This window comes from Brachyistius frenatus, unplaced genomic scaffold, assembly GCF_029030835.1.
Source record: "Brachyistius frenatus isolate BFR_SWC_R1_liver_20210118 unplaced genomic scaffold, ASM2903083v1 Contig_8, whole genome shotgun sequence".
Lineage (NCBI taxonomy): Eukaryota > Metazoa > Chordata > Actinopteri > Embiotocidae > Brachyistius > Brachyistius frenatus.
The window spans coordinates 846661-874658 of record NW_027210607.1 but is presented as its reverse complement, the minus strand read 5'-3'; positions in this window follow the sequence as shown (position 1 = coordinate 874658).

Below are 27998 nucleotides of genomic sequence, written 5' to 3'. Positions count from 1 at the left end.
TTTTTTTGTTTTGTTTTTTTACTCTAAATTTTAAGGCAAGGAAACTTGAGGTTAGGGAGTTAGATTTCATTTAATATATTGAAGCTGTGTGTTTATGAAACTTACTGTATTAATGTATTCCAAATAAAGAACATTTTTACTTTTGTTGATTTCCTGAACACATTTCTTGTTGATGTATACACTTTAAATTCTTGATTTACAATAAAACATTTTTTTGAGGCATTTTGTCAAACTTTTTTGTATTTGTTTACTGCACTGCAAGCAGTCTCTATAGTCACATTTCTTCCTCAACAATAACCTGAAATACCCACTGAATAGTCCACTGAAACCTATTCATAATATGATGCATAACAACCTACACAATGCAATATTTTTCAAAATAATGTTATTTATTCTGGGGCATTTTAACCTGTTTTTAATTTTATATATAAAAATGTTTTTCTCTGAGATGAAATTGATAACAAAGGAATCATTTTAAGACGTCTTACAGTACAAAGTATAGAGCAAATACTAACGAGTCCATTGTCAGTGAAATTGATTTTGCTGAGACAAGAAAGTAGCTTGATTTTTTTGGCACAATTACAATATTTACTTTAAATGGAAACCATTTGTGTTTAAGTGCTAAAACAAGTTATGTATTTCCATTTTATGTTACTTTTTGATTTGATTTATGATACTACATTTTACAGGAAAATATTGTACTTTTTTATTAATCATCGATACACTTGTTACTTTTAAGATCAAGTTTTTCATACAATGAAAAGTAACATAAGTAGCTTTTAAAATACAGCACAGCATTAAAGATGAAACGAGTGGTTTCCAACTTGTTTGTCTCCTGATGTCGTACTAAAAGCAATGTGTGGTTGAGGTCACACGTCAGATGTCTGAGTTGTTAAACCAAACAGTGATTTTCCCTTGAAACTTCTCAAATTGTTTCAATTATATAAATGCTCAAACAACCCAGTATCTCTACAAAGAGAAACATTCAAAAAACTGAAGACAAATTGGTGTATCAGAACTTTTGTTTTTCCTCTCCCAGTAACTATCTCATGACCCCTCAGATTCTGCTCTACCTTTACTTAAAGTAGTTCAAACCAGCTCCTCCTCCAGCAGCTACAACCGGTACATGCTGCTAACACACTGATGCTTCAGTATGAGTAATGAAATGATTCCACATATATCTCTCAAATGGGCCAAACTAGTACTTTTACTTCAATACTATAACTACATTTTTCTGTTCATATTTATGTAGTTATATTTTTTTGTAGGATATTTCATGCAGGACTTTTATTTAGTGGTAATTTTACCTAAGTAAAGGATTTTAATACTTCTGCTTCTGTAGTTGCAGCAATATTATAAGAACTCTTAGCCCCTGACCATTGACACCCATTTTCCAGTCTGCTTGTAATGTTTGAGCATGATCCAGTAGTGTTTTCTAACTTTGCCCTCATTGTAAGTTGCTCTGCATAATTGTGCTGGCTAAATGCCTGCGAATAGAAAGTAAAATGTAAATGCACTGTACAAAAAGCTGTGTTGCTGTATTAAGTTGAGCAGCCTCCGACATGGGTGCAATGTGATAAATCCCTGCAGAGTCGCATGCTAAACAGCTTCAACCTGGCTGCAGCCAGCCAACTCCCTGTAAACAGGCTTTGTGTCACCATTGTCATATCGCAGCACCATTAATATACATGAGAGTCTGAGGCCTTTAAGACGCTTCACAGAGAGCGAGAGAGCTGGCAGCCTCCTCTCTCCTCTTTGTTACTATCTCTCCTCTCTTTCTCCATCCCTTCTCTCGCCTCCTTCCTTTATTTCATGTTCTTTTTCTCTCCAATTTTGCTGGCACTTTAACTCAGCCCTTGCTATCTCACGCTGTCTTCGCACTCCCTCCCTTGTTTTTTTGTTTCCTTTTTTTGTATTATTTCATCTGATTTACAATTTTAGCATAAACACTTTTTTTTTCCCAACTAAATGAAATCAATCACTTCTTTTTTCTTACCTTCCTCACCTTTTCTGGTCCTCTTTTCACCCTCAACTTCTGTATCTTATTTTCTACCTTCTAGTCTGAATCCAAGTGTTTAGACTTTCCCCACACTTACATTACAGATGCAGTGGCTTTAGAGGCACATGCCCAAAGTCCAGAGTGCTGAGGGTTGTCCAGATAGAATTTGTACCAATCCACTATTTAACTTGGTTGCTTTATTCTTAAAAGTTTTAAAGGAGGAAGGCATTCTGGGAAATGTGCAGGGAGGAGCTAAAGAAAAATGTATGCATCACAATTATGCTGTTCAGTAATAAATACATCTGCTAAGCTAGCAAGTGAGAGAGCAAGAGAGATTGATCCATGTTCAGTGGATGCAGCCAAAAAACAACACAGGATCAGCTGTCACAATTTTATTTGCAAGACTGGATGTCAGAAATAAAAAATAAAAAATTTGAAATAAAAAGTGGCGCAAGTGCGTACAGGTTTAAGGCTGCTCATGCTTCTCATTTTGTAATTTCCTCTACTCACTTCAGTCTCTGCCTTTTTTGTCTCTCTTTTTTTTGTTTCACCCTTTTTCTCAAACCCAACTCTGATCTATCATGTACTCTCTCCCCTTTTTTCTCCCCCCTCCCTGTTTGTTCTTCACTGCACTCATATTGTTTTCATAGAACTCACCACCCTGAAATATCTTCAAGCCTGGAACCTGCATGCATATTTGTGTTTCCACAGAACACTGTTTATGCATTCATTTGTGTGTGTGTGTGTGTGTGTGTGTGTGTGTGTGTGTGTGTGTGTGTGTGTGTGTGTGTGTGTGTGTGTGTGTGTGTGTGTGTGTGTGTGTGTGCGCAGAAAACACAGACAGAAAATACATTTTCACTGAGGACACCTACGGTGGCTTGTCTGTGTTATAGATGCATAAATGCATACATGTATGTGTGGCTGCATTTGTTTACAATAACTACTACCAGTTCGCTACAGTATGTTACATAACTCTGAATAATGTGAGAGATCCTCTGTATCACTTCATATACTGCTGTCTCTCTCCTTGTTTCACACCCGCCCCCGACCTGTCAGATAGAGTGATTTACAGGGTGTGTTTCCCTCTCCGTGATATCCCCCTCCTCTGTGTTTTTTGTATGTCAGTTGCCTGTTGACACTATGGTCGCCTTCACTTCCTTCAGTGTGTGTGTGTGTGTGTGTGTGTGTGTGTGTGTGTGTGTGTGTGTGTGTGTGTGTGTGTGTGTGTGTGTGTGTGTGTGTGTGTGTGTGTGTGTGTGTGTGTGTGTGTGTGTGTGTGTGTGTGTGTGTGTGTGTGTGTGTTTATCTGGAATAAGGAAGTGTGTGTGGGTATATAGGAAGCACAGGCAGATGCAGAAGTGATGGTGGTGAGTTACTGTTCTGTCCGTGGTTTCCTCTGCTCAGATGTCTGTTCGTCGACTTTATCTGTCTGTGTGACACCTTTATGACCTCACTTGTTATCATATTTTCACGATCCCTCCTTTTTTGGGAACTGGGAACACTTTCGGGAATGGATGTACTGTATGCTCTAAAACACACTCACATGCATGCAGATTTACACACTACATGTTTCCTTATAGATGCAGTATAGTTTCACACGTACAGAAATAATACACACACAGGATTATTTTAAGAGCAGTTTACTCTGTTTGTATATGTCCCATTATACTTGTTTGCAACAGATTTAGTTTGTGTTTTTGAGGCTCCTGCAGTCCCAACCAAGTAAACTGCAACTACCACAACTCTGATATCCCCCCACACTCCCTCTCGCACTTCTTGTTCCTCTCCACTGTGTCATTCACACTGTATTTGCTGTCTTATTCTCATGTTGAGCCATTGCTGTTGTGACAGTCTGCAGTTAGTAATATAGACCCATAATTGTACAAGTAGTTATATATAATTTGTGGGGCCACTTGATCGCCTTCCCTCGCTTCACCTCTATCACTCTCGCCGTCTCTCCATCCCTCCCATCTCATGTTGTTTTACGGACACGCTGCATATGTTGAGGTTACGGTGACAGCAGTGCCATGCATGTTTCTGTATGCATGATTGATGTGCATGTAAGTGTTTGCATGCCTGTGAAATGTTCACGAGGCCATGCGGCACACTTTGACGTGATGTGAATATTTCTATTTTACCATGATGATCATGTTTTATTTGTTGGGAAATAAATAAATAAATGACAGAAGCCAGACACTAACAAAAGCTCGGTGACAATATTTGCATTTTGGCAAGAAAATAAACCTGAAAACAAGAGGACATTTTTGAAAACCAGTTTCAAATGTAAACAGAGTAAAACCACCTCATGTAATCTCATGTAACTGTCCATACATTATATTTGTTTGGCACTAATAATATGTTTATAATGTTCAGCTTTTGTTAGTTAACTAAATTATTAAATTCATTCAAATGATGTACATTTTGTAACACTGAATCACTTGAGTCAGAGTGAAACGCTTTTAGGTGAGGGTGTCATCTGTTACATTCAGTCAAAGTAATTTATTAATGTAGCTACCCCTTCAATCCATTAGGCTACTTTTATACTGACAACTTTCACACAGTTTAGACTGCGCTGCTCTTCTGCTACATGATTTTCATGCGTTCATTTATTCATATTTTTCTTGAGAATTTTCTTTTTTAGCAAGTAATAAAGGTACCGTGCATTTTTACCTCAGTACAAACACACATTTGTATTCATATGTGCTTGTCTTACACTGTTCTCACAAGGGCTTTAATTCAACTTCAGCTTATGAAAATGAATAAACTTTATAGCTGGAAATCGTTTCTGTAATTTATTGCTTTTTTCTGGTGTTGTGTCTGCTTTCTATGCATGTAAGTGGTCTTTCTAGAGTGTTTTAGTATAGTGTGTGTGTCTCTAATATAATAACCATCCATAGATGTGTGCAAACATTTTGTGTTTCCTCATTGCATCACATCATTTACCACGGACATCATACAAATCGTATTAAAACGATTATTTTTCCTCTCAAAACCTGTTTAAATTTAGGATTGTTTTTTTTTAGTTTTTTTAATAGAGGGACTTCACACCTGAGCCTTGAATAGTATTTACAATAAATGGTCTTTAAAAAAATGGAGTTGGTTCACTCATCACTGTGATAAATCACGTGTCACTTACATTGAATTGTTGAGCTCCACATATTCTTCCAAATGAAGAGTTTTAATCTTATAATGTCAATGTATTTTTGACACTGTAGCCTATTTTTGGATTGTTTGTTCCTCAGTATTTGCCTCATTAGTCTGACGATGTCACATATATCCCAGCATAGTTCCACCCACTTACAACCTGAGAAGACAGGTAATCGGCAGCAATAAATCCAAACCCTTGTGAAGGTGATGAAAAGAATAGTCGTTCTGGCAGCTGGGAATTGGGGAAGTTCCTATTTGGAAATGTTCCACATCATAACTGAGAGCGTTTACAAGGAAAATAAACGGGCAACATGGCCACCCCCAGAAATATGCTCTATTTCTGCTGTCAGAATACAGAAAATGACAAACAACCTCGTCATGATCAAAATAAACCAACACAGAGACCAAATGGAGTTCAATATTTGCACATCGCATTTCTACATGTTAGGTAAGCATACATACAGGAGCAATAATAGAAACAATAGAATAAAATAATAATAGAATAGAATAATATAATAGAAAAGCAATAAAATAAAAATATAAATATAAAATATAAAATGCACAGTACATACAGTATATATACAGTACATTAAATATCTATATATATTATATACAACAAACCAATAAACACAGTCAACATATATATATATATATATATATACATACGGTACAGTATATATCTATATATATAATATACATATAATATACAAGCAAGAAACCAAGAAACACAGTCAACAGTGTTATTGTACTGTGATGGATTTTGCCAGAGGTGAGTTATTGTAAAGTCTTATGGCAGTGGGCAGGAATGATCTCCTGTATCTGTCCTTGTGACAGCGGATTATGATGTACTGCCACAGCTAGTACACAATGGAGGCTAAACAAGTCATGTTATTCAACTTATTTGTGTGTGGAGAAAGTACATTTTATTACCCCACAAACACTGTTATGTCAAGTGACATTTGTCAAGTGATATTCTCCGAGGTCTCAAAAACGTCCCTCTATCTTTCTTGATCGATTCTCCAACTTGGAGGTCAGAACTTTCCCACTTCCCTGCCCTGGTGTTGCTGATACTTCAGTTCACTTTTTTGCTTTGAGTTTTGCATTCTAAAATATGTACAGGCCATATTAACTGATTAAAGAAGGTTGTACTGAGATCGAAAGGAATTTCTCAAGACATTACTCAGGACTGACAAGGTACAGCTGACTGCATTTTTCAGGTTCAAACAAACATCTAATCTATATTTAGTTCTACACAGTATACAGTATACAGTTTATCCTAAAACTCTCGTGATACAATTTAAGATTATCAAGTAGAAATGTATGAAATCAAACCGATGTCTTTGTGAAGAGGTGTGTGCATGCAACAAATCCAGAAAAAAATATTACAGAATATTCACGCAAGGGCAGAAGTAGATGAAAAGTGAGTAAACCACACAGTAAAGTACAACACTTCTTCACAGATATTCTCTTCCCACATAAAACATAGCTGATTATTACAATCTATAATGGCTTTAAAGCCAATATTTCCTTTACACAGCTTGTTAAAATGGATAATGTTGCATGTTTGAACTTGTAATGCCCTGAAATTGATCTCTCTGGCAGTGTGATAGCAGTGGTTATCAGTTTATGAACCCCGGCCCTAACCCCCCACTCCTCTCACTCTGTGTCTGTATCATTGTCTTGTATCAGTGGAGTGTGTTGCGCTGTGTGTGTCTACCATCTGTTATAATCAGCCATGAATATTGCAGGGCCCCGGCACTTTAAACGGCTTATATACCCTATGGATGTTGACATGCATGGGAGAAGTCATGTGTGCCAGAGATGCACTCTGTGTGCGTTGTCAGTTGGCCCATTGATTTATAATTAACGCCGGGGTTACTGCTCCAGCACACACACAGCTGGCCCGCTCTCTGGGGTCACAGCAGTGTGTGAATGCCAGTGTGTTTGTGCAGAAAGTTATTTCAGTGTCCGAGATATACTTATTGTGGACAAGTGTACACAAATGAGCGAGGATGTTTGAGTAAGTGGGATGAGAGCATACGTGCGTGTCCATATGAGGTTATATGTTCTGCCTGTGCTCAGGAAATGAGCATCAGTTCTTTTTTTAAATAGGTTTATCTTTGAGTGTTCGCGCACATAAGAGGGTGCATGTAGAGAGTAACCATGGTAACCCATTTAAAGATCCCTGCAGACCACAGACACTTCAGTCCCATCAAATGTATTGATTACAGTGCCCATGTGAATGAGAAAAACACGTCCTTCAGTCAGCTGCAAACGCCCCTGCACAGAAATTTTGCGTTGAATGAATGTGGCCTTATGAATCGATCGCAGGCTTCTTTATTGGTATTATATTAAAGTCAGAACCACTGTTCATATTGTCACACACGAATGAAAGACAGCAGAACTTGCTGAGGCCTTGAGTTGATTCACTTGGTGTTATTTCAACCCACTCAGAGCGGTTAGGTAAAAAATGCTCTTAATAAAAAGATTATTTGTGAAAATGTGTTTATTTCACTAACTACACGTTCTTTTTGTGACTTGATGGTGCTGTGTTGATAGAAGGTGGAAACAGTGGCTCCTTTGACTGGTTTACATTTGCTCCTGAGTACATTCATAAAAGTTCAGCGTTTGATACATGATCACAAACACAGACGCTTTGTGCAAATGAATATGATTTTTTTTATTTTATTATATAAAAGTCAAAACACCTCTAAAATGGTCTACTGTGGTTTGCTAGTTAAAAGCTTTTTATTTACTTTTACAAATTCTGTTATTTGTTACGCATGGATTTCAGAGTTAACACTTTTTCACCTTTACACTTCCACCCCCAGTTTGCAACAGTCTCTCTGGCAAAAAAAGTGTAGCCTGATGTCATCACCTGAGTAATATCAGTATCAAAATGAATCTGCTCAGGTGTATCTTGAGCAAAGGCCCTCCCGTTCCTCCCTCACAGGGTACATGGTATTTGTGGGCTCTGGTTTCTGCACTGCTAACTTGGTAAAACACAAACAAATCTGCAAATGTACACAATGTAAATGAAATATCACCTGAAATAGTGGTCATTTTAAAACTGCAGTCTGGCACAGGGTCCATTTTCATGACATGATCTGGTAACACTGCCAGTAAGTAACCTATTTTAATGTGTAAAATTGCGACGCTTCCTTTTAAAACCCAATGAACTCAGTATAATTTCCAAAGCAGGAGAGCAGGAGATGTGATTTGTGTTTGTCTGAGAGAGGAAAATCCAAACACCAGTATAGATAGAGAAACAGGGCTACATGTCGGTTATACATCAGAAACGCTTTGAAATGTGTTGAAAAAAACATCAACGCAAAGAAAAATCACTGAAAAGCTGTGCAAGTTTGATGTCTTGGATTTTTGTGTTCATTTTTTATTTTTTTTTGTTGCACTTATGTTACGTCATTGTTGTGTACATGTCACAGTGTGCTTGTGGGCTCTAGTTCTGGGCTCACTATACACACGATTCAGTGAATTTTCCTGTTTAAAGCAGGAAAAACAGCTGTCTCACTCTTTTGCTTTAACTTGTGAGATTCACAAGATTATGAAGTTGCGTGTGAAACCATCTTGCCTGGCTTCTAGTGATGCGTTTGTGCCTCAACCTTGGGTTCTGCAGACAACTCACAGTCCCCTGAGGACCTACTTGCAGCTGCCGACGTGGTGGTTTACGTGAGGCAACAGGGAAAAGCAACAGGTGGTTCAAAAACAGCAACAATGTGGTTGGTTGAAATTTCCCTGTGATAGAAGGTGACGGTTCAAACAATCACCTGACATGTATTTTTGAAAGTGTCTTCCCTTTTACAAACAGTTTCCGGGGTCAACTGCTCAGCTGGTTCTGCGTAACAAACCATCAGGCGCGTTATCTCTAAAGTCCCTGTCTCTATTTGACTGGTACCACATTACCACACAGGAGTCGACTATACTGTATTAAGTGGTCTTCATTTGACCACAGTCTACACTTCTTTCAGTCAGTTAATTCAAAGAGGCATGATTAATAATAGTTAAAAAAATAATCTGTCCAAGACGTATGCAATGTGTTAATCACAGTTTAGGTTTTTCAAAATCCTCAAGTCTGTGACCAAAACCCACAGAACTGTAAGTAACAAACTGTAAATTTGTTTTCAATCAAAATACTTGTATTCTCAATTCATATATTTTTACTTACAAACTTGACTTTTAAAAAAAAATGTGATTGCATTGCAAGAAATTTGCTCTCATTTAAGAAAGACAAAACAGTACCTTCATAGGTGGTCAGATATTAAGGAAGTCCAGGCAGTGTGTACATCTGATCAGGAGGCCTCTCAAACACATCGTTCCGGGTGGTTTCAAAGAAACTTTTAGGGCCAAAGCAGGACATGTCTTACTTGGCCTGGGGAATCCCTTGGGAGTCTGTGGGCAGCGCTGAATGAAGTAGCCAGGGAGATGAGTGTTTGAGCTGCTTTGCTTAACCTTCAACAACGATACAGTAATTGGCAGACGATGAACGGAGGTGTGTGCCTCCTGTGTGGTTATTTTGAGAAGAGATGTACATTTCATTGAAGTGTAAAAGGCTGTCAGTAATTACACCAGTGTGTTTTTTGCTTCACAGACATAAAGCAGCTTGCACATCCAAACAGTTTTGTCAGTCAAAGACATAATTTGGGCTAAAATTCAGGGCGTTATTCAAACTACTTTGTCTGATTTTATGATACAGAACTGGGTTTGTTATGAGTAGCATTTTGGTGAGTACTGGTGAAAGTTCATCATTGAGTTTGAGACTGATTTAAGAAGGTTATTTGATGTATGGAAATTAAAAAAAAAAAATCTGTGTTTGTGTGCCTGTATTTGTTTTCAGTAATCTCCTGCTGAGGGCATGAACTGTGTTTAGTGACTTTAGAATAAACCCATTGCAGCCACTCTATTGCTCAACTGGACACACACACATACACAACAAGCACGGCATGACCACTTAATCCTTCTCAGTCCCCACTCTCCACACTACAACGCTCTGCACTCACTGCTTGCCCTCGCTGCCTCCTCTCCGCCCCACTCCTTTCCCTCCCTTAATCCTTCTCCTTCTCTCTCCACCCTTTATTTTTTTTTTACTTTTACCTCCTCCACTTTCCCTGACCTGTCATCTCACCATCTGATCTCATCTGCTCCCTCTTATAAGGTCATCTCTCCACTGCTGTATTTTCTCAGGGAGTGAGGGCAGCGAGAGGCCCTTTCTCTTTGATTCATCTCTGCATCGGGAGGTGAAGGGCCTGGGTGTATGAGGTGACACACTGGATTAGGGGTTGCATTCAGTCTAGATGTGGGGTTATCCACGGGGGGTTCTCGGGGGCCACTTTGCAGATTGTCGCCCACTGATCTGTCATGGCCAGCCAAAACACATTTCAAAGCCCTTTTGATCCACCCCAACACTCTCCACAGGCAACACACTCATGCACACCACAAATGCATGTACAAGCACATTCATGCGGACTTTTTAATAAGGTCAGCTGGAGTTCTCCAAGACCATCCCAGGACACAGTCTAACCATTCTATCTAATGGACAACTTTTAAAATTGCTCTTACAAGATAAAGAAATACCACATTTGAGACTGTGCGAAGTATTTCCTCATTGGAGCTACAACCAAAATAACCTATTGTTGCACAAGTGTGAACATAAACAATGCTACTTCTGTCAGAAACAAACAATCAATCTAAATCACTACTTCAGATGCAACAATTTGATGAAAGATGAATTGATGGTGAAGATAATCCAAACTTTTTTTTTTTTATAGCATTCAATGAGCAGGTTAGCTCCATTAATAGAGTTATTGTCATAAGGGAAAATCACTACATGCAACTGTTTAAATAACACTAGCTTCTCATATGTGGCTCAGATGGTTGGCAGTTTAATCCCTGGTCCCTCCTGTTCACATCCTAAACTATCCTTTGAAAGTTGCTCCCAAAAGCAGCTCTGCCACCATTGGTTGGTGAGTGGATTGTCGGGTGGCAAAAATATTAAAGCCCTTTGGAGAGCATCATTGAAGTTATGAACATGTCAACTGTAACATGTGTTGGGTTTAGCAGTGGCTGTTTTTTGATCAATACAAATGTCTTCCTCTAATCTCAGACCAGTACTGTGATTTGAACCCAGTAGCAGCAGCACCGTTGCCGTCTTGCTCAACTCACTGAGCTGTTCCATGACCACACACCACACTGCACTTGGTATCTCCCTTTGTTCAGCTGTGGACTCTTCCATTTCCCTTCCCTCTTCCTCTTCATGGCCTCCATGTTTCACACATCTGTACTTTTCTGTGCTGAATCCGAACTGAAAGCGAGTACAGTACACGTAGAGTGCACTTTAGAGCCTTTTTCTCTTCTCTCAATCCACAAATCTACATCCCCTCCTCCTGCCTCCTACCCTCATATCCTTGGCTGCTCAGGAAGCTGGAGTCCAAGTGGAGATAGATAGAGAGCTATTTCAAACACAGTGGTAGTATGTTGTTGAGTTTTTGTTTATGCTCGTGTGTGTGTGTGTGTGTGTGTGTGTGTGTGTGTGTGTGTGTGTGTGTGTGTGTGTGTGTGTGTGTGTGTGTGTGTGTGTGTGTGTGTGTGTTCAGGTTCACAAGTGCTTTGTTGTTTTCTGGTAAATACAAATTGTCTACGTGTATGACTGTGTACATTTAAATGTATGTACCTGAAGGTAATATATGGATCTTTTTTGTCTATATTTCTACACATAGATTGGCATTTTACCCACAGTTTCCATGTGCATGGTGTGTATTTCAAGCTTGTCCATGTGTGCTCATGATGTGTGTGTGTGTGTGTGTGTGTGTGTGTGTGTGTGTGTGTGTGTGTGTGTGTGTGTGTGTGTGTGTGTGTGTGTGTGTGTGTGTGTGTGTGTGTGTGTGTGTGTGTGTGTGTGTGTGTGTGTGTGTGTGTACAGTGTAGCTTGTGGCTTAAAAGGGCCCTGGCGTACTTAAAGGTGCATTACAGGTCTCAGGCTAATCCACAGTGATAGTTAAAGTGCTCTGTGTCGACCACAGGAGACTGTGTGTGTGTGTGTGTGTGTGTGTGTGTGTGTGTGTGTGTGTGTGTGTGTGTGTGTGTGTGTGTGTGTGTGTGTGTGTGTGTGTGTGTGTGTGTGTGTGTGTGTGTGTATAAGTGTGTATAAGTGTGCGTTTGTAAGATTCTGTTTTTGGGGGGCAGGACAGAGAGGACAACACAAGATGTGGCCACCATACACATTATTCAGCATAAATTTTGTATTGGGCCACGAGTCTCCCGGTCTTCACATGTAGGAGGATGGAGAGAGAGAAAGAGTTGGAGGCAGGGATGAAGGGAGCGGGAGTTCATGGGAGGACTGAACCCAAGAGGCGGAGATGGAGGAGCAAAGGATGGAAGGGACTGGGAGGGAACATTTAGGAGGAAAAGATGGCAAGAGACAGAAGAGGAAAAGGAGTTAGAGGGGATGTGATAAGGAAGTTGAAGGATAAGAAGTGAAACGGTAGAGAAAAAGATGGAGGTGGAGTCAGAGATGGAGGGTCATAGAGTGTGTGTAGAGAAGTAGCTCTATGTTACATGCTCTTTACATGCTTTCTGCATTTATTATGCAGATTCTCCAGCTTGTTTCTCCCCCCTTCAACTCTTATTTATTTCCATGCACAGTGCGTCTTAAATGGCTATTGTAAACACTGCATTTACGTCATCTGAAGGTGTGCATGCATGAAAGTGCATACTTGCACAGATGATGTATGGATGGAGCGTATATTTGCCTTTGACAATGGAATATTTACAGTCGGTCCTTGTGTATTGCACACAGCATTTGTGTGCAGATTGTATGTACATTTGGAGTCTATAAATATTGTGTGTCTAAAGTGAGTGTGTAATTATAAGTCTATATAAGTGCAGGAGACACACTTGTGGGACTGTCAGCTCTTTCCCCATTCATCTATTCTTCATGAGAGGTCCCTATTTTTGAGTATCTTATTTTAGCTATTTTTAGTCTTCCACTTCACAAACTAAAAAAAAAAACTAAAAAAAACAATACGATAAATTAATGTGTATCTCAAATATTCAAAGTTGTATGCAACACAACATATCAAATGTAAAATTGTATCAACAGAAGTGACATTAATGAAGTAAAAATAATACAATTTGAATTGTGAGTCAGATCAAAATTGAAAATTAAGAATTTATTGAACATTGAGCATTAGGCTGGAGTTCGCTTAAAGCTTCATCTTAAATCTTCAATTTAGATTGACTTCAAATTAATTAGTTTATGTCCTGCCATACTGTCAATGATAAAAGAAAAAAGTATGCTCTCTATGGTATTGGTTTGTTACCAACAATACGAAAAAAAGCTTTTTTTTTCTTTGCTCCTGAAAGACACTCGTATGAGTGGTGAGACAGAGTTCAGTTTTTGAGATGTAATTGGTTCCTAATATACTTGTAAACAATGTAACTTATTGAGAGTGTATCAAAGAGTGTAATGATGTGAAAATGTTTGTACTTGAGCAGGAAAAAATACATCCAATGTAGTGTAATCACGAGAACAATGTACACATTCTCTCATCTTACCTGGCATTAGAGAGTGTGTGTGGTTGTGTGTGTGCCTGTGTACAGATTATGTGTGCCCCTGTTAGCGTGCACCTACATACTGTACAGAAAAAGCATAAGTGTATTATAAATCATGTAGACAGTATCATATCTGCTAGACATTTTATGCATGCATTTCTCTCTTTTATAAAATTCCTGGCAAAATCTGCTTTGTGAAATTCTGAATTTAGACCCTTCGATAAGAATTTGTGTTTGTTCCTGTGTGTAGCATGTAAGCGTGCCCCTGTTTTAAGTATGAACAAATTATGATGCTGCCACCACCATGTTTCACTGTTGGGATTGTATTGGGCAGGTGATGAGCAGTGCCTGGTTTTCTCCACACATACCGCTTAGAATTAACACCAACAAGTTCAATCTTGGTCTCATCAGACCACAGAATCTTATTTCTCATAGTCTGGGAGTCCTTCATGTGTTTTTTGGCAAACTCTATGCGGGCTTTCATATGTCTTGCACTGAGGAGAGGCTTCCGTCAGGCCACTCTGCCATAAAGCCCCGACTGGTGGAGGGCTGCAGTGATAGTTGACTTTGTGGAACTTTCTCCCATCTCCCTACTGCATCTCTGGAGCTCAGCCACAGTGATCTTTGGGTTCTTCTTTACCTCTCTCACCAAGGCTCTTCTCCCACGATTGCTCAGTTTGGCTGGACGGCCAGGTCTAGGAAGAGTTCTGGTCGTCCCAAACTTCTTCCATTGAAGGATTATGGAGGCCACTGTGCTCTTAGGAACCTTGAGTGCTGCAGAAATTATTTTGTAACCTTGGCCAGATCTGTGCCTTGCCACAATTCTGTCTCTGAGCTCCTTGGACAGTTCCTTCGACCTCATGATTCTCATTTGCTCTGACATGCACTGTGAGCTGTAAGGTCTTATATAGACAGGTGTGTGCCTTTCCTAATCAAGTCCAATCCGTTTAATTAAACACAGCTGGACTCCAATGAAGGAGTAGAACCATCTCAAGGAGGATCAGAAGAGATGGACAGCATGTGAGTTAAATATGAGTGTCACAGCAAAGGGTCTGAATACTTATGACCATGTGATATTTCAGTTTTTCTTTTTTAATAAATTTGCACACATTTCTGTTTTTTTCTGTCAAGATGGGGTGCTGAGTGTACATTAATGAGAAATAAAATGAACTTTTTTGATTTTAGCAAATGGCTGCAATGAAACAAAGAGTGAAAAATTTAAAGGGGTCTGAATACTTTCCGTACCCACTGTATTTCCCATTTTGAAGGGACTGGAATTCATCAGTAAACATACAGGATGGAGAATGACAACATACTGATAATCATGGTGAATGGTTTTAGTTCAAACATTCCTACACCCCTCACAAATTTACATTTCATGAATGAAAATGTACATGCGTGTGTCTGTATATCGTGTGTGGCACATATGTGTGTTTGCAGTGACATTATAAGCAGTAAATACATGTTTGTGCATGCGAACATTCATGGTTACTGCTTATACGCGTGTGTGTGTGTGTGTGTGTGTGTGTGTGTGTGTGTGTGTGTGTGTGTGTGTGTGTGTGTGTGTGTGTGTGTGTGTGTGTGTGTGTGTGTGTGTGTGTGCAGGGACTGGGCTGTGGAGGTTAGCCCAGGCTGCAGCGGTGGTGGAGACCTATTTTAATTCTTAACTAGATGTCCATGATTTATTAATCTGAGTTTGAAATAACAATTACCGTGTCAGAAGGGATCAGGCCAAAGCCTTAATTGCAATGGAAAACACACTTAATATGGAACTTGCCCCAACCAAAGCACACGCATGGCATCCCCAACAGGCCCCAGAAGCTGTCTGACTTTCTGCATCTGTGACTGTGCATTATACAGTATGTATGTAAATCTGAGCATGAATGTCAATGCTGTTCCTGCATCAAGTCATGCGTTCATGTATTCAGCAACAGTCTCATCTTAACATGGACCTTTATACCCCTCATTTACTTTCTATTTTCTATTGAATTTTTGTTTGGTTTTACCCATAAATGTACCTATTGTGTAAGTTTCAGGTCACACACTATTTGTGTCTTATAAAATGGTCACCGTGTCGAGTTTTGCAGTCTTACAGCATTACACGAGGAAATTAATACCTGGGATAAACTGGCATCAACAAATTTCTTCTTCTCAATCTGTTGTCAGTAGAAGTGTTCCAACAGGTCAGTGTAATAGTGATGTGACGTGTAAGCTGCCAAATTTGGAGAGAGGAAAGAAACTCAATTTCCTTTTTGTTGGGACGTTAGTACGTCGTGATGATCCCTGATTCAGAGCAAACCTCTGTGTCTTACCTGGTGATTTTTATGAGGTATATATTAATTTCATTGTTTTTTTTATTATTATTGATATCATCCTATAACAGGGACTTATTGATGCACTAAAGCGCTCCACTTTTTTCCTACTTATAAGATCTGACAATAAACCTACCTCTCGCTTTGAATTATGATTTAATATTTATTTCTTATTTGCTCCTCAGTCCGTTTGACACTGGGGCTGCAGGTGAAATGATAAGACTAAAACGTTCACACGTCATGAGAATACATCTAATAATTAAATCAATTTAATGAAATAGCCACATGTATTTAGTCAGATCTTCCCAAGCACTTTGTGGGAAGGTGATATTATAGACTAAGTCTTTCAACTTCGGCTACACATTCACAGTCGGAGATTTTTTTTTTTGCACATCCTTCCATCATTTAGCAGCTGCAGCTGTGCTGCTTTCAGTGTGGATTATGTGTTTAACTTCATTATAGGTTTTTAAAATTATAGTTTGGTCCACGTTTTAGAAATATGTCGCTCTGCTGTCAGAACACGTGTTCATGTTTGTGATTGGCCAGATGCTGCAAACACCTCCTTTTGTGTGTTTTTTTACGCGCTCAGAGCCGAAAGCAGAAAGCCTGAGTTAACAGGAAAAACGGATAACCACCGTCGTAGTACCGATTATCTCTGACTGAGAGTTTCTGCTTTGTTGAGCCAGCTCAGGTAAAGAAAGCCTGGGTATGTTGAATTTGCTTCGTAGTACACCCCTCAGGTCACTGAAATTGATGTTTACATATGCACAGAGAAAGAAGGGGTGCTTCATAAACTCAATCAAACCAAAAAATGAATGAATCCATCTCCATTTGTTTTGTGATGAAAATGGTATCTGAGCTGTGATAAACATACACATAAACAAGCAAGCGATGTGAACAGCAATGTTCACATTCTCAAAACAACTAGACAGGTAAGAATCAGATGCATATTAGAAGTTTAAGAATATACACTTTGCATTCTTGGTATTTGGAAAGAAGACTCATGTTAAAGTGAACTCATGAAAAGTAATATAGATATCTGGGAAGATTTTTGGTCAACTATGTTTCTAAAGAGAGTTTAATCTCTTTAATTATTCATCCTTCATTTGCATTTTCTCTTTACAAATTGTACATTTTAGTATTTTCCCAGCAACACTCAAATGAAACTGGAATCCCTAAAGATGCTTACAAAGTATGCAACACATGTCCCGTACTCCGAAACAAAAGTCTTTTGTTTTACCTGAATGTAGCAGCACTAGGACGAGGAAATCTCTCATTTGGGCCATTTAGTTAGCATTCAACTTTACAAGGATTACCCACTATCACTTAGAGGCCCTCAAACAACTATTTTCTTCTACAGCCTCGGAGCATGGTTGCTAATGGCATGTGTAATGAGGGTGACCTGTAGGCCCTGTCTAATTTGAAGAGCCTGTTAAGTAACTCAATGATTTTAAAGGTAATCTTTAAAAGCCACGTAACGCTCTGAGAAAGTTATTGGGAGGCGTGTGAGAGCCGGGAGTTGGAGCCATGGCGCTTTTTAAAGAGTTGGAGAAGAGCAGCTGCAGTGAGACTTTTCAATGACTTGCTTATGATGTATCATAGGTTTATATTATCCATACTCTGTCAAAGAGGGCGCAGAGAGGAATGTCTCCACTTTGAATAAAAAAAAAAGTGTGTGTGTGTGTGTGTGTGTGTGTGTGTGTGTGTGTGTGTGTGTGTGTGTGTGTGTGTGTGTGTGTGTGTGTGTGTGTGTGTGTGTGTGTGTGTGTGTGTGTGTGTGTGTGTGTACGTCTCTGCTTGCTTTTCTGTCATTCGCTCACGTACTTCAACACACATTCAACACACACTCAGAAACACTCAAATATCCCCTTTCCTTTTCTCATAAGTCTCTTTTCTGTCTCTCCTCTGTCTGTACTTCTGAAGGAATTCTCCATCCATCTAATTCCCCTCCTGGTTCTTTTATATTGAGGCTGGGCCCCGCTCGTATTCCATGTCAAAGGCTTTCTCTTTTATTGAACATCAAAATCCTCTGTGTCTCGCCTGGCGCTCTCTTCTCCCTGCTCGGCACCATGCATATTCAGGAGCCGGCGGCCGCGCTATAAGGCCGGCTAGCCCTCCAAAATCCACGATTGTGGGCATTAGCGTTGCAATAACACTACATGAATAGCCGGCATGCTCTATATTTAGGTGTTAAGTCGACCGTGCTGTAGCCAAGATTGAGGGTTCTGGATGGATGTGCGTGGGGAGAAACATACTTTCTCCTTTCTGGTAATATTTTCTGTTTAATTCTCTCTGTGTCTGTTTCAGAGCCATTCTCACTTGGCTCTGGAGACAGCACTCAGTGTCCAAAAGTTACAGCAAAGCTTGGGATGTTTTGCTGTAAAGAGCCACCCCACTGTGACACTTTGCATACTGATTTAAGCTTTACTGCTGACTTCAAGGGAGGAGGAAGAGGAAAGACATGACTTCCGTAAATTGGGCTCTAATATGCTTGGCTCACTGTTAAAAATAAAAGCCACAGTGGATATAATATGAAACTAAAAAAAGGAGGGTCAAATGATTTTCTGAAACTTGTTTATTTCCTTTTTTTATTTTTATTTGTATTTATTTCAACAGTCTAACTCATGCATGCTCTCACAACGGATGCCATGACTATAAAATAAAAACATTTTGGGGGAAAAAAAATTCCAGGCACTTCACAGAACAGGTATTTGGGGGAACTTTCTACAGTTCTTCTGTAGATTTGGACTGATTTAGTGATTTATGTTGCTTTGTGTGATCAGATGCACTTGTCCTCTACACATAAAGGTCCACAAATGTGCTTAGAAATCAAAGAAAAAAGAACACTGCTTGTAATGGAATTAATTCTTGGCTGGATATGTATGGTTACAACACAAGCAGGAGCTGCTAACCGCTAATGTATTATTACATTGAATGGTGCAACTTTACTAAGTACACGTTTCAAGATAGCCTCCCATGCATTCCAATAAAAGTAACTTGCCTGGTACATTAGCAAAAAAAAAAAAGAGGTTGTAAGGCCCAAAGCTACATACCATACCAGACACCATCGCTGACAATCTGCTCACTTCTTGCACACAAATGGTATGTAAATTAATGTATTTATACAGATCTTTGAGACTTTATTTTTATTGGACATCATATATCTGAATTGTGCATGTTAATTCTATTTTGTGAGTATCGCTTATGCTTTGGAGAGTACGGTATCTACAGTGTTTCACATTGCATACAGTACATTGTCATATACAGTGCATCCGGAAAGTATTCACAGCGCTTCACTTTTTCCACATTTTGTTATATCACAGCCATATTCCGAAATGGATTCATTTTTTTCCCTCAAAATTCTACACACAATACCCCATAATGATAATGTGAAAAAAGTTGTTTTGAAAGTTTTGCAAATCTATTAAAAATTAAAAAAAAAGCACATGTACAGTACATAAGTATTCACAGCCTTTGCCATGACACTCAAAATTAAGGTCAGGTGCTTCATGTTTCCATTGATCATCCTTGAGATGTTTCTACAACTTGATTGGAGTCCACCTGGTAAATTCAGTTGATTGGACATGATTTGGAAAGACACACACCGTCTATACAAGGTCCCACAGTTGACAGTGCATGTCAGAGCACAAACCAAGCCATGAAGTCCAAAGAATTGTCTGTAGACCTCCGAGACAGGATTTTATCGAGGCGCAGATCTGGGGAAGGTTACAGACAAATTTCTGCAGCATTGAAGGTCCCAATGAGCACAGTGGCCTTCTGTAAATGGAAGAAGTTTGAACCACCGGGACTCTTCCTAGAGTCGGCCGCCCGGCCAAACTGAGCGATCGGGGGAGAAGGGCCTTAGTCAGGGAGGTGACCAAGAACCCGATGGTCACTCTGACAGAGCTCCAACGTTGCTCTGTGAAGAGAGGAGAACCTTCCAGAAGGACAACCATCTCTGCAGCACTCCACCCAGCAGGCCTGTATGGTAGAGTGGCCAGACGGAAGACACTCCTCAGTAAAAGACACATGACAGCCCACCTGGAGTTTACCAAAAGGCACCTGAAGGACTCTCAGACCATGAGAAACTAAATTCTCTGGTCTGATGAAACAAAGATTGAACTCTTTGGCCTGAATGCCAAGCGTCATGTTTGGAGGAAACCAGGCACCGCTCATCATCTGGCCAATACCATCCCTACAGTGAAGCATGGTGGTGGCAGCATCATGCTGTGGGGATGTTTTTTCAGTGTCAGGAACTGGGAGACTAGTTAGGATGGAGGGAAAGGTGAATGCAGCAAGGTACAGAGACATCCTTGATGAAAACCTTCTCCAGAGCGCTCTGGACCTCAGACTGGGCAAAGGTTCATCTTCCAACAGGACAACGACCCGAAGCACACAGCCAAGATAACAAAGGAATGGCTTCGGGACAACTCTGTGAATGTTCTTGAGTGGCCCAGCCAGAGCCCAGACTTGGACCCGATTGAACATCTCTGGAGAGATCTGAAAATGGCTGTGCACCGACGCTTCCCATCCAACCTGATGGAGCTTGAGAGGTCCGATAAAGAAGAATGGGAGAAACTGCCCAAAAATGGGTGCCAAGCTTGTAGCATCATACTCAAAAAGACTTGAGGCTGTAATTTCTGCCAAAGGTGCTTCAACAAAGTATTGAGCAAAGGCTGTGGATACTTATGTACGTGTTATATTTTCGTTCTTCATTTTTAATAGATTTGCAAACATTTTAAACAAACTTTTTTCACTTTGTCACCATAGGGTATTGTGTGTAGAATTTTGAGGAAAAAAAATAATTTAATCAATTTTGGAATAAGGCTGTAACAAAATGTGAAGTGCTGTGAATACTTTCCGGATGCACTGTATTGGTTGGGGTCAAATGAATAGAAGTGATTTTGGTTAAAATCATCATTTTAACCAAAGTCACTTCTATTTAGTTTAAACTACAAAAAACGCACATTATTGGGACGTCATCACTTCTCCAGAACACCAGGTTGTTGTTATCTGAAAGACCGGTGGTTGTTGCTCAACTGAGGTGAGCGGTAGGTGTTAATAAACTGCCTGCACAAAAGATCTATGGCATTGTTTTTTGGTGGAGGACAGTCTCAGGCAAACTGGACTTGACTGGGAGTGAGTGGAATCCCTTGATTAGTAGAGGAAAGAAAGCATGGAGGGGTAGAAATAGTGGAGACAGTCTGGGGACAGTACAGCGAAAGAGGATTATGAATAGGAGAATGGGATTAAACCAGATTAGGCAAGTGTGGAGAGAGGGGAGAAGACAGGAATGAAGTGAAGGAGGGGTAAAAAAACAGGGAAGGATGACACTGATGGAGGAACCTAAGGGTAAAGAGATTAAGTAGGAAAGCAGGGAGAGAATAAGAGAGAGGAGGCGATTGTAGTTAAGATTTAAGGGACAGAAGAGCAGAAAATAAGGCAGGCGGAATAGTTAAATAAATGGATGATGACAAAAATAAATGAAAGGGGGGAGATATAGAAAGAGAAGAAAGGAAGATGACATGAAGTAGACAGTAAAAAATATATATTATTGTTTAATAATTTGTATAGGAGAGGAAAAGTGGACAGAGAAAGGACAGCAACGAGAAGACAAAGACAGAAAGAATGGATGAGAAAAATGAAAGAAAAAAATTGAATTGATGGCAGACATAGTAAAACGAGAAACAAACATAAGGAATGATGGAGAAAATATGGCTGAGTGGATAAGGAATGAAAAAATGGACAAGGAAAACTGAGAAGGGGGAGAGAAAACAACAAAAAACAAACTGTGTATACAGGTTAACTGCTTATTTTAGTGCCTTTTTCTGTTCAAATTACATTCCTGCTAAATCTCCCTGTGCGTGTGTGCATGTGTGTGTGTGTCCTGATGTTGTGATGGCATCCAGCAACCTGGCATGCCGTTTTAATTCTACTGAGTAAATAATGCATCCACCACAGTCCATAATTTATGTAAGTGGACATGCAATCAGTTCAGATTAACGTGCACGATGGCCCCGTGTGTGTGTGTGTGTGTGTGTGTGTGTGTGTGTGTGTGTGTGTGTGTGTGTGTGTGTGTGTGTGTGTGTGTGTGTGTGTGTGTGTGTGTGTGTGTGTGTGTGTGTGTGTGTGTGTGTGTGTGCATCTGTGAGGCAAAGGGATCGCAAAAACATGACAGGTCACTGACTTTCTCTCTCGGTGTAGCTCTTTCCCACTCTATCTCTCTTGCCCCCTGCTTTCCTCTGAAGTTATAGGAGCAACCTGCAATGTTTCTACAAACTAAAAGCCTTTTTTTTGTTCTACGCTTTGGTACAATTTAGGGTGTAATGGGTGACGAGCGTTTTCGGATTTTGTTGTTTCAACTAGAAAAATATATTTAAAATAGGTTGTTCCATTAACAGTTTTACTATATAATAAATACTGATTCATTTTCTGTGCAGTCTGTAGTAATTTGAAATTTAGAGACAATTATGACAGGTGTAGTGCTCACTCATAATTATCAAATACACATCTATCAAATTGCTCTGTTAGCTTTAAAGCAAACAAGGAAGCTACAATCCTCCACTATTTATATTGAAACATGGAAGTTATTTAGTTAAAAACATTCATAAATTAACCAAAATTATTCATAATGTGAATAAATAGTAATGATGACCTGATGTCATTCACCACCTAAAACAAATCTAATTAATAATGGAATTATACTAAGACCGACCACCAGGACACAGCTCAGACGGAGCGAATTTAGCAACGTTTTTAGCTAAATTGACTCTCTTTTCCTAGGCGGCACAGTGGTGCAGTGGTTAGCACGGTCGCCGCACAGCCTTTCTGTGTGGAGTTGGTATGTTCTCCCTGTGCCTGCGTGGGTTCTCTCCGGGTGGGTTCTCTCCGGGCACTGCGGTTTCCTCCCACCATCCAAAAACATGCACCTCAGGTTAATTGGTGGTTCTACAAATTGCCCGTAGGTGTGAATGAGAGTGTGAATGGTCTTTGTTTCCGTCTGTCTCTACGTGTTGGCCCTGTGATAGGCTGGCGACCTGTCCAGGGTGAACCCTGCCTTCGCCCTAGGTGAGCTGGGATAGGCTCCAGCCCCCCCCCCCCCCCCGTGACCCTGCTCAGGATAAAGCGGGTATAGATAATGGATGGATGGATGGACTCTCTTTCAATCGGATTCTATTGGAGCCAGATGTTTTTGGAGCCAGCACCTGGTGGCCCTGTAGGGCATTTCTGCATTCGCTTCCCTTTTCAGTCCAAGAGACACTGTCCACACTACTCCTGCACATGAGAACAAGCTGTGGATGGTCCGGTCCCAATCTAGGGCTGAATTTTGTTCAAAGTTCACACCTGTATAATGTTACTAACAGTGTTAATATGCTTACTTTTTCTGTTCGTAGAGATGTATTCCCAAATTCTAGATGTATTTAAACCATCATAGATATAATCCGAATCCTAAAACATAACCCTTTTTCAATATTTCTGATAAACAACATGTGCAATTCTGCCATATTGAAAGCTAATTGAGAGACTTTGAGAGGCAGATGAAGACGAGTATCAGGCACTTCAGTTACCACATCAAACATGAGAGAAAACACCTGGTAACCTGGTCATTTCAAATGTGCTTCAAATGTAAGCATTATCTAAATACCTTTATGTTAAACAAGAAGAAGAAAAAAAAGATTGCATGGTGATTCAGCTGAAGATGTCCGTGTCAGTCTGTGTTAGCAAGTCCAGCCAGCATCAAACTTCACTTCCATCAACCCCTCTACATGCTTCATGCCCAGTCTTACTCCCAACACTAGCTCTTCCCACTTCTCCTTCCAGGGCCATTCCATATATAGCTCTCCACCAGGCATTTGATTTAATCCAGACCAAATGCTAATAGGGCTGTTTGGTTACTGGCCATCTGCCTGGGCTGCTGGTCAACTATGGCAAGCTGTGCCGAGCTGTGCGGTGCCGGGCCTCTCTGCCAAAGTCTGAGCTGCCCAGAGACCACTTCATAACCAGAGGACACTTCACGGCCAATCGTCCACACTTACTGGGAACAGACTCCATGGCGGGTAATATCATCAAATTGATCTTTTCATGATTTCGGGGCAGCTTGTCCATCTCTCACTCCCACGCTATTAAAATCCATATCAGAGGATGTCTTCTGGAAAATTGAGCACTTGGCTGTCACTAATGCTGTTAGCTCTGAACATTTATTTATCCAAGGAAAGTCAACTGAGCTCTTCATACAGTTACATTCATAGAGTTGCAGGGGCTGCTCACTACTGTACATATGTAGGCATCCACTTTTGGCCACAGAAAAGGTCCACTGGCGCTCAGCTCCATGCGCAAGGGTACCTCAGCAGCAGTTAGTTTGCGAGTCATTCCCTCCCAAATGGTGAGCAGATCTGCATCTTTACAATGAGATCTTAACAGCACAGCACATTAAACTACACAATATATTATATCCACAGGTTAAAATTGACTGCCAGAGTAACAATGTTGTACGGACTGTAACAGCTCATTACTGTCAAATGTATTAAATGATTGTAGACTGTGATTCTTATTGCATTCGATCACTTTGTCAGCAGTGTTAAGTGGACTAATGTTTAGGACTCCTGTTTGCAAACTTCAACATTAACAGAAATAAACTTCTGATTGTGATTGTGAATGTAAAATAAATGTCACCAAAATTATTTGAATGACAGCTAGTGATAATCCCATGTACAGTACATTGCTCAAGAATAACAATGCATCACTACAAGGAGGACGTAAAAGCAGATCAAACCAGTGTAATAATAACATGATTATTGGGCCAGTTTTGGTATTGTTTAGACTGTATTTCTGATTTCTTAATGATTGTGTCTCTTGTTGAATACAACATTTTAGCTGATTGCAACATTGTTGAGAAACTAGTTAGTTCAGTCTGTTACTCCTCCAATTCACTGTTGTGGTGAATATCATATCAGGTTGGACAAGAGAACTTCCCTCATAGATTTCAATATCTAGAAAGTGGATTTGCATCGTCAGTCTTTATACAAAGGTAAAACATAAGAATGCAAAATGCCCATACACCTTGTTTAAATGTATGAAAATGTCTATCTGCATTGGATAATTTTTGTTGTTTTGTTAATTTTTTCACCAACCTTATCTATTTCATGAAATGCACTATTTGAACCGCCAGTCGATGAACAGACAGAGTAAGGAGAGAGAGGTGCTACATCACAGATGGCTCAAATTGAGCCCAATTTTTGGTGTTAAGTTTCTCAATACTAATACAAATAGAGATCATGTTGTGTCACCGTAAAACCTCCTTATACATTATGGTAGAGAAGAATGCTAACCCATCAAGAAGTTGTGTGAGCCTACCAAGTCACTGTAGCTGAAGATGTGGGAATGGATTCAAGCTGTGGGTGAAGTGAAGAAAAAATGAAAATAAATAAATCTCTTGTATTTTTACAGAAATTAGTGACAGTATAAAATGTTGTTATGCATCAATAATAAAGCAATAAACCGTGGTAAATATTTAATAATACCACAGCACTAACAAAGGCTATTTCACGAATAATAAAGGTTTTCAGACCAACTTGACTCTGTGTACCATGGTAGTGTGCGCTGTTCTTTTCATCATTATCAACTGTACCAACAGAGAAGCTCACTCGCTTTTGCCTCCTGATGCTAAAGCAGGAATTTTATGTTGTTCTTTTGAATTTTGTGGAAGCGTTGTCGAAGTGTTGAGCCTTTCAGTGTGCGTTTTCCATGACTGATGCCTGAGAATTGCTACAGTTGGTGGATACCATGGTATGCTATTGACTGAATCAAAATCATACAACCCCTGTTAAACTGTCACAGTATAGCCTTCACACATTGATACAAGGTTCCAAGAAATAATTTAAGCTTTCTGTCCCTCGAAGCAATCATCCTTTAGTGGTGCTGCTAAATTGCGCTCCACTTGGAGATTGTAGGTCAGTGAGACTTGATTGGTCGATTGATTTAATTTGACAATAAAGAGAAATAATACGGGTTCTGTGTCGTGTCCTAGAGTTCCCAACCAGATCGAATCAGATCCATCTTTCGCTCCTCCCCACTCGTCCAAATATGGTCACTTCTGGCTCTAACATAGCAATTCAGGGGGCGCCATGTCACAACCATGGCCAAAATAACACAGTGGTGGCTCTACTTCCTGTGACACCTGAGCATTTGCAATTGCACAGTCAGCAGCATTGTAGTGGACCGCTCACATTCCTCCCACAACCTCGTCACCCACTGACCCTCAAAAAACAGCTTCTGCATCATGAAAGTCAGAAGCTCTCAAGTTAGAAACAGCTATTACCTACAGGCTGTGAGACACCTCAACTGCTGCCTCCAGTACCCGACAAACACTTTTAGAGAAACTCTCTGCCCCACACACAAACACCCCAAACCCCTAATCCCCCTTCTACACACACATAAAGCATATTTGTACTACCTCAACAGTAGCTGGCAAGCATGTTCCAGTCATTTGTTTTTAATGCATTTACCAATTTTACACAATATACTTTAGATTCCATAGTTTTTCTTTCTTTTTTTAAACTTGTGCATTTATGCTACCTTTACACCAAGTTATTTTCTCCACAGCATTTTGATTCTGAAAAACACTTCTCTTTGGTAAGATGGCAATTGAACTCCTGGAATCCTTTAAGTTGTATGAGCTGTAGTGTCTTTCATGGGTGATATATTCACTTACTGCTGTACATTCCTACGTTTGAACAGTGGAGCAACTGCTTAACTTTGGAAACAAACTACTGAGTCACCAACGACCCACTGAACTGAAGGGAAAGTTTCCACTTTTTCATTATATAATGGTCGACCTAGAATTATTATTTTTTTTACTTTCATGCAGTTTTGATGGCAGCAAGACCAAGACCGTCAAACTTGCAGAAACGAGGAGTAACATTACTGCATAATGTTGCCTGGATAGTGATCACTGTTAGCCCCTGAGCTGATTAGGACTGTGTATGTTAGACCATTGGCCACTTACCAGCATTTCTTCTCAGTGACTGACACAAGGAGAGCACCAAAATAGTGGTGCAGTCGCTGCAGACAAATTATTGAATTCATTTTTTTGGTAAATCCAGTTTTGACAAACACACACCAAGAAGGTATCAATTTTTGTTTTACTGTAAAGTAAGAGGTCTAAAAACCACCTCATATTTCGACCTTAATCGCACATTTGGTGCATTTTTCTATATCAATCAAACCTGACAAACAGGTGTGGGATTTGCCAGCACATACAGTAACCAGTCACTTATTCTGTCAGCACTTTCATTTAGCATTTTTTTTCCCAACCAACTCTTACCTTGACCTTGTGGCACCGTCTAACACTATAGTACTGCCAGCCAATCTGCAAAGCTGTGCTCAGAAAAAAAGAACAAAATAAGTGTGTTTTGCACTGAAAATAGATCTCCGCCTGGTCTTGTTTCATTCAATATGCAGAACACTGAGTCCGTCCTCAGAGAGATGGAGAGCTGTGCATCTTTTGTGTTTGTTGTGTTGGGTGGGTGGGGGGTGTGGATGCAATTCACCAGATTTCCATGCTCGCATTGCCCTGTCTTTTGTTCATTTTGGGTTTTTTTCTGCACTCCATCTCTCAACCTTGTCCTCATTATCCATTCTCCTCTAGCATAATGGTGCAGGGGTTGTTAAACTTCTTCAGCCCAGGAACCAAATTTAGAAAATCAAGTCTTACACCAGGATTTGGTCTAATGACTACATGCGCTTACTGTACAAACTAGTATTTCTGGCACACGGGGACTTGGAAACAGGCTTGTGAGCCATATCAGGTCCCGAACCATTGTATAATTGAAGAAAAACTTAAAAACACACCATGGTGATATAACAGTGTGGGCAAGCAGTTGTATATGTATGTTGTGTGTGTGTGTGTGTGTGTGTGTGTGTGTGTGTGTGTGTGTGTGTGTGTGTGTGTGTGTGTGTGTGTGTGTGTGTGCGTG